The sequence below is a fragment of the Chiloscyllium plagiosum genome, chromosome 8, assembly GCF_004010195.1.
Source record: "Chiloscyllium plagiosum isolate BGI_BamShark_2017 chromosome 8, ASM401019v2, whole genome shotgun sequence".
Taxonomy (NCBI): Eukaryota; Metazoa; Chordata; class Chondrichthyes; order Orectolobiformes; family Hemiscylliidae; genus Chiloscyllium; species Chiloscyllium plagiosum.
In genome coordinates, this window is record NC_057717.1 from 18,460,115 (window position 1) to 18,477,789 (window position 17,675).

Genomic DNA, 17,675 nt, shown 5'->3' on the forward strand with positions numbered 1-17,675 from the left:
AGTTAAAGTTTGGCTCGCCTTCATTTACGAGAGTCAGAACATTGATGTAAAGACATGTTGAAGCAGTTTCACAGCGTGTTGATGGGACTGTATCTGGAGTACTGTGTACAGTTTTGGTGACCGAATCTCAGAAAGAATATACTGACCACAGAAAGTGTAATGGACATTCTCCAGATTAATCCCTCAGATGGTGGGATTGCTTGATGAGGAAACTCGGCCTGTGTTCTCTAGTGTTTCAAAGAATGAGAGGTGGGTCACAGTGAAATTTCGAAAATTCACAAAACATACGACAAGTTGGAAATGAACAAAACGCTTCCCTGGCTGTCTATTCCACACTCAAGGCACATAATTGCCGGACCTAGGACAGGCCATTTAAGGCTGCAATAAGGAGGAAATTCATCCCTTGGAGGGGACTAATTAACACAGGGGCATGGAATCCGACTGGCAGGCAAGATTAGGGAGAATGTCTAGATATTCTACAAGTGTCTCCAGCGGAACAGAATAACCAGGGAACAGATAGGATTCATTAGTGACTCGCCAAGTTGCCTCCAAATCAACTTTAGTGGTAGGAGACAGAGGGTGGGGATAAAAGGCTGTTTGTGTGATTGGGGGCTCGTGTCCAATTGTGTACCACAGGGATCAGTGCTGTGCCTTTTTTATGTCTGATTCAGAAGTGTTGGTGTTGGACTGGAGTGGACAAAGCTAAAAATTGCATAAAACCAGATTATAGTGCAAAGGATTTGTTCGGCGGCACTAGCTTTCGAAGCACTTCATCAAAGCGCACAACCACCTGATGAAGAAGCAGCGCTTCGAAAGCTGGTGCCTCCGAATGCACCTGTTTGACTACAAGGTGATGTTTTATGATTTTAATCATTATCATAAATGATGCAGCTGTGTATATGGACGAGGGGTGGGGGGTGTCATAAGTAAGTTTGTGTTTGATACAAAGATTGGCCGGGTGGTTGGCAGTGAGGAGGAAGGCCTTATGTTTCATGAAGATACAGAGGAAGTGGTCAGATGTGTGGATCAATGGCAGATGGAATGTAACCCTGATAAATATGAGGTGATGAATTTTGTAAGGAGGAACCAGACAGGAGAGGACTCGATGAATAACAGCACAGTAGGAAGCTCAGAGGATCCATGCACTCTTCTGACTCTCCAGAGAAAGTGAAACCTTTTGTGGACATTTTAAAGTAAGATGGATGTTTAGATAATCATGTTTCTCTCTTAAAGAAATTTGCTTGGATTTTTCTGGTATTAACCAGTGTTAAATTATAGTCGTGGTTGGGCAGAGTACTTACTTTTAACTTCTTCATTAGTATTACTACTCTTTTTCTCTTTCCTTGCTTTTGTCTGGGGTGCGGCTCAAGCTGGAGCGGGTTACGATATAGTTGTGATGATTAAATACCGACCAAAGGGCAGTTGAAGCCCGATTTTTGTTGTTAATTGCCCTGGATGTCATATTGGTAGCGGGCAGAAGATAGATGTTTGGGATATGTAACCGTCCCCACTGGTAGGGTGTTGGGTAATATCCCTCTGGATTTTGTTTCGTGTTTTGTGTTTTTTTAATGTGTTTAGTTTTGGAAAGTTTTGAGAGTTTCTTCGATGTATTAGTCTTAGTTTGTGTTGTTTTTAAGCTCTATGAGTCTTTTTTCATTCATGATCAGTGATGTGCAATTCGAGTTTTTCCTCTCTAGAGCTCAAATGTTGCTACAGTGTGTGATGGATAATGATGTGCTTAAATTGTTTACCTGGAACAATAAGCGGAGCCATCGGCCAGTCAAGAGGAAAAACGTACTTTCTAGTCTTAGAAAGGAGAGGGTGGATGTTGTTCTATTGCAGGAGATGCACCTTGATGACAAGGAACATTTGACATTACAGCAGGGTGGATTTGATCGGATTTATTTCTCGTTTATTTTAACAGTAAGAGTCGGGGAGAAGCCATACTGGATCAGAAGAATCTTCCAGTTAAATTACTAGATAATATTAGACATTCACAGGAGGATCATAATCCACAAATCCTTGAACTATGGGAAAGAATACAGTACTTTGAATGTTTATTGCCTCTCAGCGCATCCTCTTATAACCATGGTAGATGCATTTTCCAAATTAAGTTATTTTGCCTCGTGGCACATTATTGTAGGCGATTTCAGCTGTCTTACGTACCCCACAGTGGGCAGAATGTTCCAAGGTCCCCCAATACCCTCGTTATAATGTAAGCAATTAATTAGTGGATTTGTGTGCATAACTAGAGCTGTTGGATGGCTGGAGGAAGATCTACCTCACAAGTCGGGATTTTATTTTATTTTTTATTCCAAAGAAATGCCACACGAAGGTTGATCTCTTCTCCATCCCTGCAGCAATCTTAGATTCGGTGACATCCTGCACAATTGGGAATATTGCTATTTCTGACCATGAAGCAGTATACTCATTGATTAAGATTAAGGGCAATATAACAGATTCGAGACACCGGCGAATATATCCCTTTATTGTTAAGGCGAGTTAGCTCATTGAGTATTTCCGCAAAGAATTCAGATCTTTCTTAGCCATTAATTCAGATTCAACCAGTAACCCATCCATTCTATGGGAAATTGCTAAGGCTTATGCCGAGGGAATAATTATTCCTTAGGATGCAGCAGAAGGGGGAGCAGGAACACTGGCTTCAGGCACAGCTAAGGGCAGCCGAGCGGGCATATTATGATAGACCCTCAGTGGCTAAGCTGCAGAGGATCACAACGCTTCCTCTTCAGTGAATTCTACGCTCAAACAGACAGCCAGGGCGGAACTTACTTTTGCAAAACAAAGGCTGTTTGAACATGGTGATAAGCCAGGCAAGTATTTAGCCGATCTTGCCAGGAACACGAGCGCCCCTCTCAAGCCATTACCTCAACTTGGGAAGGTACTGGGATTCTTACCGTCCATTCCAAAAAGATTAATGCAAACTGTCCGAGATTTTTCTCCGAATTATTTCTGACTGAACATTGTGAGGATACATGTATGATGATGGAGTCATTTTTCAAGAACCTGGGTCTTCCAGGAGTAACCCTTGAATAAGTTTTGTGTCTTAATACACTATTGTCAGCACGGGAGGGTGGAAAGCAGCTTCAGAATGCAAAGGTGCACGTTCCTGATGGATTTCCTAGTGAATTTTATAAATAATTTATAAACCTATTTTCAGGGCAGATGTTTAACACATTCCGTCACTCATACATTCACGAACCACTACCTCCATCTTTAAGAGAGGCTCATATCTCCCTGATGCTTAAGAAAGGAAGACCCTGGAGGATTGTGCTTCTTACACGCCAATCTCACTTTTAAACGGTGGTTTCAAAATCGTGTCTGAGACCCGTGCATTCAGGCTGGAAACTTTGCTGCCTTCCGTTGCCTAAGAGGACCAAACAGGCTTTATAAAGGGCCACCGATCTTCCGAGAATGTGAAGAATTTACTCAATATGATCCAAGAGTGCCAACAACAATCTGTCCAGGGATTATTGATCCTTTTAGATGAGAGAAGGCATTTGATTGGGTTGAGTGGCCGGATCTCTACGGTTTGGTCTATGCAAAGTTTTTATCAAGTTGCTGAGGGTCCTTTACCGTGATCCTCTGGCTGTGGTTCTAAATAATGATGTGGCCACCAATAATATCAAATTTCTCCAGGCAGCCGACAAGGCTGACACCTTTCACAATTGTTGTTTATGTTGGTGATTGAGCCACTGGCGGAGGCCATCCGTAGGGATGCCAACATATCTGCCCCAGAAGTGGGATAGAAGTCACGTAAGATTACATTGCATGCAGATGAGGGTCTCATGCTTTTTGTGGAAACTTTATTGCTGGAACAGCACAGCAGGTCAGGCAGCATCCAGGGAACAGGAGATTCGACGTTTCGGGCACAGGCCCTTCTTCAGGAATGCCTGAAGAAGGGCCTGTGCCCGAAACGTCGAATCTCCTGTTCCCTGGATGCTGCCTGACCTGCTGTGCTGTTCCAGCAATAAAGTTTCAACTTTGATCTCCAGCATCTGCAGACCTCACTTTCTCCTCTTATGCTTTTTGCCAAATCCCGAAAATTTGGTAGTTCATGTGATGCAATGCATTAATTCTCTTGTTGCCTTTCTGGGTGAAAAGATTAATTTTACAAAGTTGGATGCCATGCCTATGGGAGGTCTTAGAGAAATGCCTGATACTGAGGGCAAATCCTGGTTTCCTTTTAAATGGTCACTGGGGTAGTTTCCCTACTTCAGTATTTTCATTACAACTATCTTTGATCATTTATTTGCCGTGAACTGTGTCTATTTGTTTGACAAAATTAAACAAGCCCTTCAAAGATGGGAGGCATTTCCAATATTCTGGCTAGGTCAGATAGCTGTTATTAACATGAATGTCCTTCCTCATTTCCTAGACCCCGTGTGAATGCTTTCTTTGATATTTCCCAGAAAGATATTTAGGAAATATAATGGCTGGTTTAGCTCCTTTATTTGGCACCATAAGCGATACTTTATCAAGCTAACAAAATTGCAACTACCCCACAGATTGTGGGAGGTAGGTCTCCCTGATTAAAAGCAATCAATTAAGTTCTTTTATCATCCTATGTTCGTGCCTGGGCCGCTGAGGAGTCGGCGTCAATACGGCTAGACATTGAGCCCTCTCAGACAAAGGTCTGTTATTAGTCTGTTGTTCTTAGATAAAAAGACAACAGTTATGGAGTATTGTCAAAAACTAATGATTATCAATTCTGTTAAAACAAAAAGGACAATGCGTCAGATCGAGGGGAATACGGCCAAAACCATACTTCTTACCCCTGCAATTCTTATACTGGTTTGTCAACCGGGGATAATGGATTCCAGGTTTAAACTGTGGGCAGCGAAGGGGGAGGGGTACCTTGCTTGGGTGATTTAGAATTAGTAGAATCCCTACAGTGTGGAAACAGGTCCTTGGGCCCAACAAGTCCACTTCGACACTCTGAAGACCCACCCAGATTCATTCCCCTACCATCATATATTTATCCAGACTAATGTCTGAACTCACAGATCCAGGAACACTATGAGCGATTTAACAATCGCCAATTCATCTAACCTGCACATCTTCGTGACTGTGGGAGGAAACCTACGCAGACACATTTGAGAACATGCCAACTCCACACAGCCAGTCACCCAAGACTGGATGCAAACCCGTGACCCTGGTGCGGTGAGTCAGCAGTGCAAACCACTGAACCACCACGTGTTACTTGAGGGAGAACCAATGATATAATTTGATCAAATAACTCGTAAGTATGGACTATCTAGTAGAGACTTCTGTTTTTTTTTCCAGATTAGAGATTTGATTTTAAAAACACACACTTGTAACAGACTCTTGCAGATCCGATACAGAGAAGCAGGTGCTTATTGCTAAGGATATACTCTTTGTCAGTACTCTTTACCGTTTATTGGAGATTGTACCCTCAGACAAGACTGTGCAAGTAGAACATTTAAGAGAGACGTCTGTGCGAGAGCGTTGGGGGGGGTTTAGATCTCTTTGGAGACATGGGAAGATATTTGTGAAATTGCTCGAAGGACTTTGATCTGTAATAGGACCCATTCCATGCGGTTGAAAATTTTTAATATGGTTTATCTGACATGAGATGTTCTCTCAAAATGCAATGTGGGATTATCTTCAGCATGTCCTAAATGCAGAATACTAGAGGCACTCTTACTCATTGCATGTGGTCCTGTTGCAGGCTTTGTATATACTGGATCATTGTGTTCGGTGTGGGACAGTGGGTCTTGGGGACCAAATTGGAGGTGGACGCGGTTTCTCATTTCGTGGGCGTGCCCAGAGTGTCTTACGCAGAAGCACATGGGAAAAAAATCCTTACTTTCTCTGCGAGGAAAAAATATTCTGTTGTGTTTGATGTCTGAAACTCCCAGGGCCTGTTGGGTCTTTGTAAACTCATCAGGTAGAATATCCCTTTGGACTTTCTCACCAGTATGGTTCACCAAAAAACAGAGATTAATATAAGTAATAGAGTCAGAGAGATGTACAGCATGGAAACAGACCTTTCGATCCAACCCATCCATGCTGACCAAATATCCCAAATCAATCTAGTCCCACATGCCAGCACCTGGCCCATAACTTTCTAAACCCTTCCGATTCATATACCCATCCAAATGCCTCTTAAATGTCCTACTTGTACCAACCTCCACCACTTCACCTGGCAGCTCATTCCATACACGTACCATCCTCTGTGTGAAATAGTTGCCATGTAGGTTTCTTTTATATCTTTCCCCACTCACCCTAAAACTATGCCCTCATCTTCTGGACTCCCTGACACCAGGGAAAATACTTTACCTATTTACCCTATCCATGCCCATTATAAATTTTGAAACATCTATGATGTCACCGCTCAGCACCCGATGCTCCAGCGAAAATAGCCCCACCCTATTCAGCCTCTCTCTCTATAGCTGAATTCCTCCAACTCTGGCAACATCCTTGTAAATATTTTCTGGCCTATTCAGCCTCTCTCTATAGCTGAAATCCTCCAACTCTGGCAACATCCTTGTAAATATTTTCTGGACCCTTTCAAGTTTCACAACATCTTTCCGATAGGAGGGAGAGCAGAATTGCACACAATATTCCAACAGTGGCCTAACCAATGTCCTGTACATCTGCAACATGATCTTTCAACTCCTGCACTCAATACTCTGACCAATAAAGGAAAGCATTACAAACGCCTTCTTCACTATCCTATCTACCTGCGACTCCACTTTCAAGGAGCTATGAACCTGCACTCCAAGGTCTATTTGTTCAGCAACACTTCCTGGGAGCTTAACATAAAGTGTATAAGTCCTGCTAAGATTTGCTTTCCCAAAATGCAGCACCTCGCATTTATCTGAATTGAACTCCATGTGCCACTTCTCAGCCCATTGCCCCATCTGGACAAGATCCTGTTACAATCTGAGGTGACCCCTTCGCTTTCCACTGTATCTCCAATTTTGGTGTCATCTGCAAACTTTCTAATTGGACCTCTTATGCTCGCATCCAAATCATTCATGTCAATGACAAAATGTAGTGAAACCAGCACCGATCCGTTTAGCATTGCACTGGTCACAGGCCTCCAGTCTGAAAAACATTTCTCCACCACCACCCTCTGTCTTCTACCTTTGAATCAGTTCTGCATCCAAATGGCTTTTTCTCCGTCTATTCCATGAGATCTAATCTTGCTAATTAGCCTCCCATGGGGAACCTTGTCGAAGTCTTTACTGAAGTCCATATTGATCACATCTACCCCTCTGCCCTCATCAATCCACTTTGTTACGTTCTCAAAAAACTCAATCAAGTTTTTGAGACATGATTTCCCACGCACAAAGCCATGTTGACTATCCTTAATCAGTCCTTGCCTTTTCAAATACACGCGCATCCAGTCCCTCAGGATTCCCTCCAATAACGTTCTCACCACCAACGTCAGGCTCACTGGTCTATAGTTCCCTGGCTTGTCCTTACCACCCTTCTTAAACAGTGGTACCACGTTAGCCAACCTCCAGTCTTTGAGCACCTCACCAGTGACTATCCGTATTACAGGTTTATCGGCAAGAGGCCCAGCAATCACTTCTCTAGCTTCCCACAGAGGTCTAGGGGACACCTGATCAGGTTATGGGGATTTATCCACCTTTACCCATTTTAAGACATCCAGCACTTCCTCCTCTGAAATATGGACAGTTTGCAAGGTGTCACCATCTATTTCCCTACATGTTATATCTTCCATATTATTTTCCACAGTACATACTGATGTAAAATACTCGTTTAGTATCTCCCTCATACTTCCTGTGCGTAAAAATATTCTGTTGTGTTTGATTTCTGAAAACCCCCGGGTCTGTTGGGTCGTCGTAAGCTCGTCGTGGAAAATATCCCTTTGGACTTTCTCACCAGTATGGTGCACCAAAAAGCAGAGATTTATATAAGATATGGCAGCCCTTTTTGATTACCGCGATGCTGGCTTATCTGCCTCTCTAAAAAGGGCTTTTACATACTCTTGACGATATTGTCTAATGAATCTAATATGAAGAATTGTGAACATATAAATGTGTATCAGATGATGCTCTCGAAGAACAAGAGCTATCGTTTTGTTATTCTGAGCTGTATTATTTATTTACTATTTATTGTTTGTTTTTGTGTTTCTCTGTCCGTTAAGAGACTTTAACTTGTTTTGTATGCACATGCACATGGGCGGAAATTTGTTCAGTTATTTGAGTTATTTTGTTATTGGTTCAATGTAATAATAAGAATCTATTTTTCAGGAAAAAAATTGTTTAAAAAATCAAAATGGCAACATTGATAGAATAGAGTCCCAAAGAACTCTCATTAGATAGACCACTCATGAAGGTTTACGATGAAGGTCACCACACTTCAGGTGATGGGGTGAGGTTGAGAGAGCAATCCCTTCATGGTAATCTCTGTCAGGGTGGGGAATTGAACCTGCTCTGGTGGCCTCACTCTGCATCACAAACCAACCATCCAACCAACTGATTGGGAGACTGTGTAACTGTTACACACAGAATAAGTCACAGACAAAGGGCTAGATAAACATTCATGATAAGAAAAAAGGTATATTTGAGATAAGGGTCATGATAACGGCTGAGGATGAAAACGTTCTCTGCTAGAAATTGTATTTTATCGTGAGACAAGTGTTTGGAAGGTGTCTTTGGCTGAATATAATATGGTGAGACAAGTGAAATAACCAGAATGATTAATTGTGATTGGATATCGATAACCATAAAATAAGTGCATGTTTTTGATTGGTCTGTGGAAAGCATGCTGACTATTGTATGAATTTGTAAAGCAGTTGAAATATATTGTTAGGAGAGTCCGTGCCCATGGGAAATGCCTTCTGAACACATGCTAGAAGAAACCCGGGGTAAAAAGTTTCTGAGAATTGTCTGCTCGGTAACAGAAAGCTGGGGATTGAATGACTGAAAGATCCTGTAACATGGAGCTGAAAAAACCCATCAGATCACCACCGAACGTTTTGAATGTTGGAGCATGTTTAAAGTACTGAATGGCTTCATCATGGCTTTTAACTTTGTATGATTTGAAAAACGTACATCTCTACTCCATCCTCTTACGTGTTACACACTGGGGCACTGCCGCCTTACTGAAACTGGAAATAAGTTGGAACATTATCTGGAACATTCCATAATTTGCATTCTCCAGAATATTCTATAACTGTGTGGTGGGCATTAGAAATGGAAGAGAGAAACAGGGAAGGTACTGCATGCAGTAGTGAGAATGGTGGAGCATGAGCCTTGTTCAGGGGTCGGTGCTATAACAGATATACAGCGAGTGTGAGGGAGCAGAGTCAATACAGTGACACTTATCTTGATAGAATGGGAAAGGTTATTGATGCTTGTCCTGTTTTGCTGGACATTTCTTCAGACCGCAGATACTGCACTGATGTGGATGGTGAGCTCAGACCATGATCGGTGGGTCTGGTGGTGTGATCCGTCTGGGAAGAGAATGGTTCCCCTCTGTACTAGCCCATCCACCAGGACTTCCATGCCTCTGTAAAGAAACCGTGTTGTAATTGCCCCTTATCTGCCATGCTCGGGGTAAACTGTGCAGGGCAGCTCCAACCTGAGAAAGCTCAACCGTGTGCCCATTGACCTTTTAACGATGACCCCAGTGTCAGGGATCAAGGAATATCCAGGAGAATCCGGGCGACGATGAGTACCTCCAGTCATGATGGGTGGGAGATTCGGGCTGACATTGTATGAAAGGGACACCATAGAGTGAGGTGGGGCGGTAATGAGATGAGTTTGGGAAGATAGCACCAGGAAATTAGCTTGGCCTCGTGCAGACAATTCCTCTGTCACACCCAATGAAAATGTCACGGAGACAGTTTTTTTGTTAGATTCAGCCCAATGAGGCGAAGACTCTGCTGTCCTCACTCCCAGTTATAAAGCTGCAGAACAAATGCTCATCCAAAACTCTCCATCACCTGAACTCACAGCAATATCCCATTCACTCATAATTCTTCATAATACTGACCTGTGTTGCATGATACTCTCGAAATGTCTTCATTTCAGCATTCTGAAATCTGCGAATATATCCTTCCATGACATTTTTTCTCAGTCTCCTCCACTCTGCCTCCACTCCAAAACACACTCATTTACAGTCATACTGCAGGAGACGGCCAGTATGACTGGCCATTAGGCCCAGCTGGTCCATGCCAACCACACTCACCCCATTTTCCTGCCCTTGCTCTATATCCCGCTTATCCTTACCTATCTGTGTTTTGTCCAAATACCTTTTCAATGTTGTTATTGTACCCACCTCAATCACTTCCACTGGCAGCTCAGTCCATATGCATACCACACTCTACGTAAAAATGTTGCTCCTCAGGTTCCTTTTTTAAATATATTTTTTTTCCTTTCCAAACATTAATGAATGAAAAAATTGAAGTATTAACCCCATGCACGTCTCTCATGGTTTTATAAGATTTACACGTCCATAAGAACCCTCTCAGTTTTCTACGCTTAAATAAATAAGTTCTAACCTGTTCAACCTCTGCCGATAACTTAGAGCCTGTAGCCCAGGAAACATCTTTGTAAATTTCTTCTACACTCTTTCTCGTTAAATAATATCCTTTCTAGAGCAAGGTGAACAAAACTGAACACAATACTCCAACTGCAGACTTACCAACATCCTGTACAACTGCAACATAACGTCCCAACTCCTAAACTCAATGTGCTGATGAAGGCCAATGTGCCAACACCATTCTTCACTGTCCTGTGCATCTGTGATTCAAATTTCAGACAACCGTGCACCTGATCTCCAACGTCCTCTTGTTCCACTACACGCCTTAAGTCCCTCTCATTGATCATTAAACTCCTACCTGGATTTGACTTTCCACAATGCAAGATGTCAGAATTACCTATATTAAACGCCATTTGCTATTTCTCAGCCCACTTCCCCAGCTGGTCAAGGCACTGCTGCATTTTCTGATAATGTTCCTCATTGTAAATGATGCCTCCTAACTTCGAATCATCTGCAAACTTACTAGCCTTGCGTTGTGCACGCTGGTCCAAATCATTGATATTGATAACAAACAGCAATGGGTCCAGGATTGACCACTGAGGCACACCACTAGTCACAGGCCTCCAGTCTGACAAACATACGTCCACCATAGCCATTTTCTTCATAAAGTCAAGCCAATTGTGTCGCCAATTTGCCGGTTGACATTAGAGTCCATGCAATCTAACTTTCCAGAGCAGCCTACCATGTGGAACCTTATCAAAGGCCTTACTGAAATCCATATACATTATGTCCACCACCCTGCCCTTGTCAACCTCCCTGGTCACTTGCTCAAAGATTCTAACAAAACTTGTAAGGAATGATCTGCAACGCACAAATCTATGCTGACTGCTCCAAGTCAAACTCTGTCTTTCCAAATACATGAATATCTTATATCTCAGAACATTCTCAAGCTGTTTACCGAAAACAGATGTGAAGCTTACTGGTCGATATTTCCCAGGCATTTATTTGTAGCCCTTCTGGAATAAGGGCACATTTGTTACCGCCCAGTCTTCCGGCTCCTTGGCCCCTTAACTGTCTTCTCTCGCCTCTTGTAGTGCTCTTCGATATATCTGGTCAGAACCAAGAGATTTATCTGACTTTATGATTTCTAATATGTCCATCAGCACCTCTACTGTGATATGGACTGTACCAAGATATCACAATTAACCTCCCAAAGCTCACAGGTCTTCATATCTTTCTTCATGGTAAACACAGAGGGGGAATTGAGGAACTCAACCATTCTTGAGGTTATACGCATGCATAACCATTTTGGATTTTTAGACGTCTTATTCTCTCTCTGGTTGTTCTTTTTCTTAACGACATTTAATTTGGATTCACATTAATCTGCTCAGCCAAGGCTATCTCAGACCCCCTTTTCGCATTGCTGATTTCCTTCTTCACTCAACTACTGTATCCCCTGTGTAACTCCAGGGATTCCCTTGGTCCCAGCTGCCTGTACGTGAGCCACGCCTCCTTTTTTTTGCTGGTCAGAGCCTCAATATCTCTTGTCATCCAGGGTTCTCTTTTCCAGCCTCACTTTCCCTTCACCCTCACAGGAACATATAGACCTTGAACTCGAGCTATCTCACTTTTGAAGCCCTTCCACTTGCCCAGGATCCTTTTACCTGGAAACAAACTACTCCAATCATCCCCTGCAATCCCCTGTCTAATTCCTACAAAATACGCCTGGCCCCAACTTAGAACGTGAATCCGTGGACCAATTTTGTCCCGACCATAACTATTTTAAAATTAATACATCTCATAAGACACTTTTCTCAAAACTTTCACCTATTTTACCTCCATTACCTATCCTACCCGATTTCCCAACAGGAGGTTGAGTTTGTCCCTGCCCTAGTACGACCATCTACATATTGCTTGTAGAAACTTTCCTGAACACACTTAACAAATTACGTTCCATCTAAGTTCTTAACCATCTGGAAGTCCCAGTCTATGTTAGGCAATTAAAATCACCTAGTTTGACAATCCTATTGCTCCTGCAAGTCTCGCCAGTCTCCCTGCATATTTGTTCCTCTAATTTCCATTAATTATTTCAAGGCTTCTCGTGCAACCACTACAACATCACCATTCCCCTCTTACTTCTTTGCACCGTTCACAAAGCCTCATTGGATATTATCTCAGTTATTTCATTTTTAAATACTAGAGTGATATGCGCCTTAATCAGATCTATTGGTATTTAAATTGTTTCCATTTACATCTCTTCCTCGCAGTGAATTTCACATTCGCGGCATCTCTTGTCAAGGTATAGTGGAGATATGGAGCTGTAAATGGATGGGAACTGCACATCCTGGCACTTCCAGCATTGGCTACATTTTTCCCCACATTGGGCAGCGATCCAACACAGTGTTACCGAACAATGCAATAGCCCGGGTTTATATATGAATGAACCAGTGCAGACTGCACAGCTCCCCACACTGAACATTTAGTCCAGGATTATAGAACAAGCATTTGGGTGGGCTGCACAGAGTTTCACTCTGGACATTGCTGGGATGCATACAGCTGTACACTAGCCGGATCTACACAGTAGTCCATCCTGAATATGTAATGGATGGGCTAGTTATGTGAGTTGGTTTGCGAATGTGAGAGGACTAAACATCTGACAATACCTTTATTTTGTGTTTTCATTCTTGTGATTGGACCTTCAAATCCTGACTCATCCTGTTAAACCCATCCTTCTGGATGAGTCATGGTGAGATTTGTTGCAGCAACAGAGTCTGCAACACATGAAGCAGAGGCTGGAGAAAGGGGAGTCTCCGTAAAATGTAATGAGGAAATCACAATCAGATCAGACGTGGTCTTTGTGAATGGTGGGGCAGGATTGAATGGATCGCTAATGCAACTTATTCATATATTTCTGTTTGTTCCAAGCAAACTCCCCTTCTCTCCCAGTGTCCCATACTGGTGGGGAGTGAGTCACCTCCTGCTGTCCTTGCATAACAGGATGCTGGGGCCTCACTAATGTCCAGATTTTCATGTGCCCCAGTTTTGAGCTCTGAGTGACTCCCTCCTGTCTCTGTGTCCCAGTCTCAAGCAGTTGAATGATTGCGTCCAGTTCCTGTGTCCCAATCTTGAGCAGCTGAGTGACTGCCTCCTGATCCAAGGTTTGCGAAAGTAAATATCCTCATCCTGCCACTGACTGACAGGCTCCAATAGCTCTGTGCTTACCTGCTGCTCCTGTGGAATGGAGTTGAGGGCCTGAATAGCCTCTTCGCATTCCATTCAGCTTCTCTTGACGAAAAGCCTTTCTCCTGTTTCTGTAAAACACCATCAAAATCTGAATGATGTATATTTGTATTTTACTCTCAACACTTGAGCAAACAAGCTGACTGATAGAATGCAGAAGCTGAATACCCTCCTCCTGTACCTGTATTATACACTGAAGAGGTAATAGAGTCTCAGAGATTCACAGCACGGAAAAATACCTTTCGGTCTGATCGTCCAGACCGAACAAATATCCTAAATAAATCTCATCCCCCTTGCCAGCACTTGTCCCATCACCCTCTAAACACTTCCCATTCGTCGAAATGCCTTTTAAATAGTGTAACTGTACCTGCCTCCATCACCTGTTTTGGCTGCTGAATCCATACATACAGCAGTGTCTGTGTGAAAATGTTGTCCCTCATTTCCCTTTTTAATCTTTCCACACTTAAACCTTTGTCTTCTAATTTTGGACTCGCCTATCCTGGGAAAACCCTTACCAATGCCCCTCATTATTTTATAAACCTCTTTAACGTCACCCCTCAGCCTCAACACTTGAAAATAGTCCCAGCTTATTCGAACTCTCCCTGTAACTCAACCCATCCAACACATGCAACATTCTTTTAAATCTCTTCTGCACCCTGTCAAGTTTTACAACATCTTTCTGACAGCAGGGAGACCAGAATTAAAGGCAATATTACAAAAGTGGCCAAGCCAATGTCCTGTGCAGATGCAACATGTCGTGAAAATGTTTAGACTAAAAGCACGGACCAATAAAGGGAAGATCACCAAGTGTCTTCTTCACTGCGCTGTCTACCTATGACGGCACTTTCAAGGAACGGAGAACCTGCACCACAAGGTGACGTAGTAGCTCGGTGGCGAACATTGATGCTTCAGAGAGCAGTGATCTGGGTTTAATTCAATCCTTGAATGACTGCCTGTGTGGTGTTTGTATTTCTCCCTATATCTGCATGAGTTTCCTCTGGATTTTATGTTTTCCTCTGACAGTATAAAGATGTTCAGATAAGGGTAGATTGGCCATGCTAAATTGTGTATAGTACCCAGGGATGTGTCGGCGAGGTGGATTATCCATGTGAAATGCAGGCTCAGAGTTATAGGGTAGGGGTTTGTCCAGTGGGATACTGTTTAAGTTTCAGCGTTACTTTGATAGGCCGAATAGGCTGTTTCCTCACTGTAGGGATTCAATAATTTTATGGAGTACTCCTTGATTGGAAGCTTTTGACAGGACCCTACCTACATGTCTTGCCTTGATTTGTCTTTCCAACACCTCATATTTAACTAACATAAGCTCCATCTGCCACTCCTCGGTAAGCAAAGTCCTATTATAGTCTGAGAGATCATTCTTCACTGTCGACTGCACCAACAAATTTTGTATTATCTGCAAACTTACTGACTATACTTCATATACTAAAATGCAAATGATTTGTACAAGTAACAAAAGGCAATGAACCCCCTATTGATCTTTGCGGCACGCCACTGGTCACAGGTCTCCAAGTTTAATGAACAAATATCCACTGTCACGCCCTGTCTCCAATATTCAAGAAAATTTTGGATCCTTGCCACCCAGTCTACCTGTAGAACATTTTGGTTTTCTTACTGAATTCCATAAAGACAACATCCACTGTCCTGTCTTCATCAATCATCTTCATCACTTCCTCAAAAAATTCCACCAAGTCAATGAGACATGATCTCCAATGTACAAAACCCTCTTCAGTCCTTGTCTTTCCAAATGCATATCGATCCTTTTCCTCGAAATCCCCTCCAACAATTTAGTCACCATTGACGTCAGGCTCACCGATCTGTAGTTACCTGGATTTTCCTTACTTTCTTAAGTAATGACACTATGTTAGAAGCCCTCCAGTCTTTTGACACCTCACCTTTGGAAATCAATGATACAAATATATCAGCAAAATGCTAAGAAATCTCTTTCCTAACTTCCCACAAACATCTGGTATACAACTGCTCAGGTCCCAGGGATTTGTTCACCTTTATGTGTTTTAAAATGTCCACACCTCCTTGTAATATGAACACTTTTCAAGGTATGACTATGTATTTCTTCATTCTCTGGCTCTTGTAACCTCGTCCACATTAAATACTGAGGAGAAATACTTATTTAGTATCCCTCCAATCTCCTGTGGTTCAATGCATAGGTAGCCATACTGATCTTTAAGGGGCCCTATTCTCTCCCTAGTTAATTTTTTATCATTAAAGGATTTGCAAAAGTTCTTCAAGGACTCGTTAACCCTATTTCTAAAGCCAACTCTTGTCGACATTTTGCAGGCCCGATTTCCCAAAAGACTATACAATTGCTGCCCTTATAAACCTCTCGGGATTCACTTGATCTCAGCTCTGTTTACCTGACAGATGCCTCCTTCCTTACCCTGACCAGAACATCAATATATCTAGCCATCCAGCACTCCCTGCACCAACCAGCCTTGCACCTCTCACTCGAGAGCACACGTTGGACTGAACTCTCTGAAACTAAGTTTTGATGGCCTTGCATTTTCCAACCATCCCTTTACCTGTGAATAGGGCATACCAATTAGCCTTTCACAGGGCTCGCCTAACACTTTCAAAATTGGCCTTGTTCAAAGTTAGAACTTTCATGTTTACATTAGGTCTTTCCTATTCCATAACTGATTTAAAACTAATATTTATGCGTAACGGAGTTGAACGTTGAATAAACATTTCCTGCCCCTCTGTACAGGCTCTCGAGGCTGAATGGGCTCCTCGTGGCCCTCTGTAATAGACTGGAAAGGCTGAATGGCCTCCTCCTGTCCTTGTGTAACAGACCCGAGACATTGAGAGACACAGCAACCCGTGGATTATGAGCAGCCATTAAACTGCATCTGATGGAGGTCCAACCCTTCTCAGTTACAGAAACACAAACAACACAATGTCCTCCAGGTGCCCTCTCAGTAACACCTCATACAGCTGCCGCGACACATCTCTTTGATTTGAAAGATTCTGTTGGCAAAATGTGGCAATATTCTAGATTTCCCACTTTTGAAGTAGCAACAGTCTAATATGGGCTAAATGACCTTCTCTTACCTCTCTCTAAGAGGCCCATTGGGACAGAATTGCTTCGGCCTGTTGCTGAGCAGCAGTCTCAATGCTTTGTCTCAAGGGAAGGGTTTGGTAGCAGGGCACTTAAAACCAGGAGTAGCCTCACACTGGTCAATAAGAAATCTAGAAACTTGACCACCTGAATTTTCTTTATGCAACCGATCTGTTATTTTATAACTGCCTCTTTCATAAACAGAGTGGAACATATATAGACCCCTGCAGTGTCCTGTTAATACTCTCATACACAAGTTAATAAAAAGATTTAAGAGATTTAAGGATTTATTGTCAACCCCTCAGCAACCTTCATCCATTCCATCCAAAACCAGTAAATGTTCCCTTTTATAGTGATATGAAAAGTGATGTGTGGAAATGGTTAACTGAGCCTGTTTTTTCGGTCATGATTTGGAGATACTGGTGTTGGACTGGGGTGTACAAAGTTTAAAATTGCACAACACCAGTTTATAGTCCAACAAGTTTAACTGGAAGCACACTAGCTTTCGGAGCGCCGCTCCTTCATCAGGTGATAGTGGAGTGCACACTTCTCAGGGACAGAATTTATAGCAAAAAATTACAGTGTGATGTAACTGAAAATATACATTGAAAAGTACTTTGATTGTCTGTTGAGTCTTTCATCTGTTCGAATACCATGATAGTTTCATTTCTTTCATGTGTAAATCCCAATTTTATTTTTAAAGTTGCATTCTCAGGTTAGCTGTAACAATAAATGTTAGCAAGACAATATGTTGAAGGTGTTATCCCCCTGTGTTCTCTGTCCATAGCATGATGTTTAGATTGATTCTAATCTGAAAAGTGAAATAACAGAGTTTTAC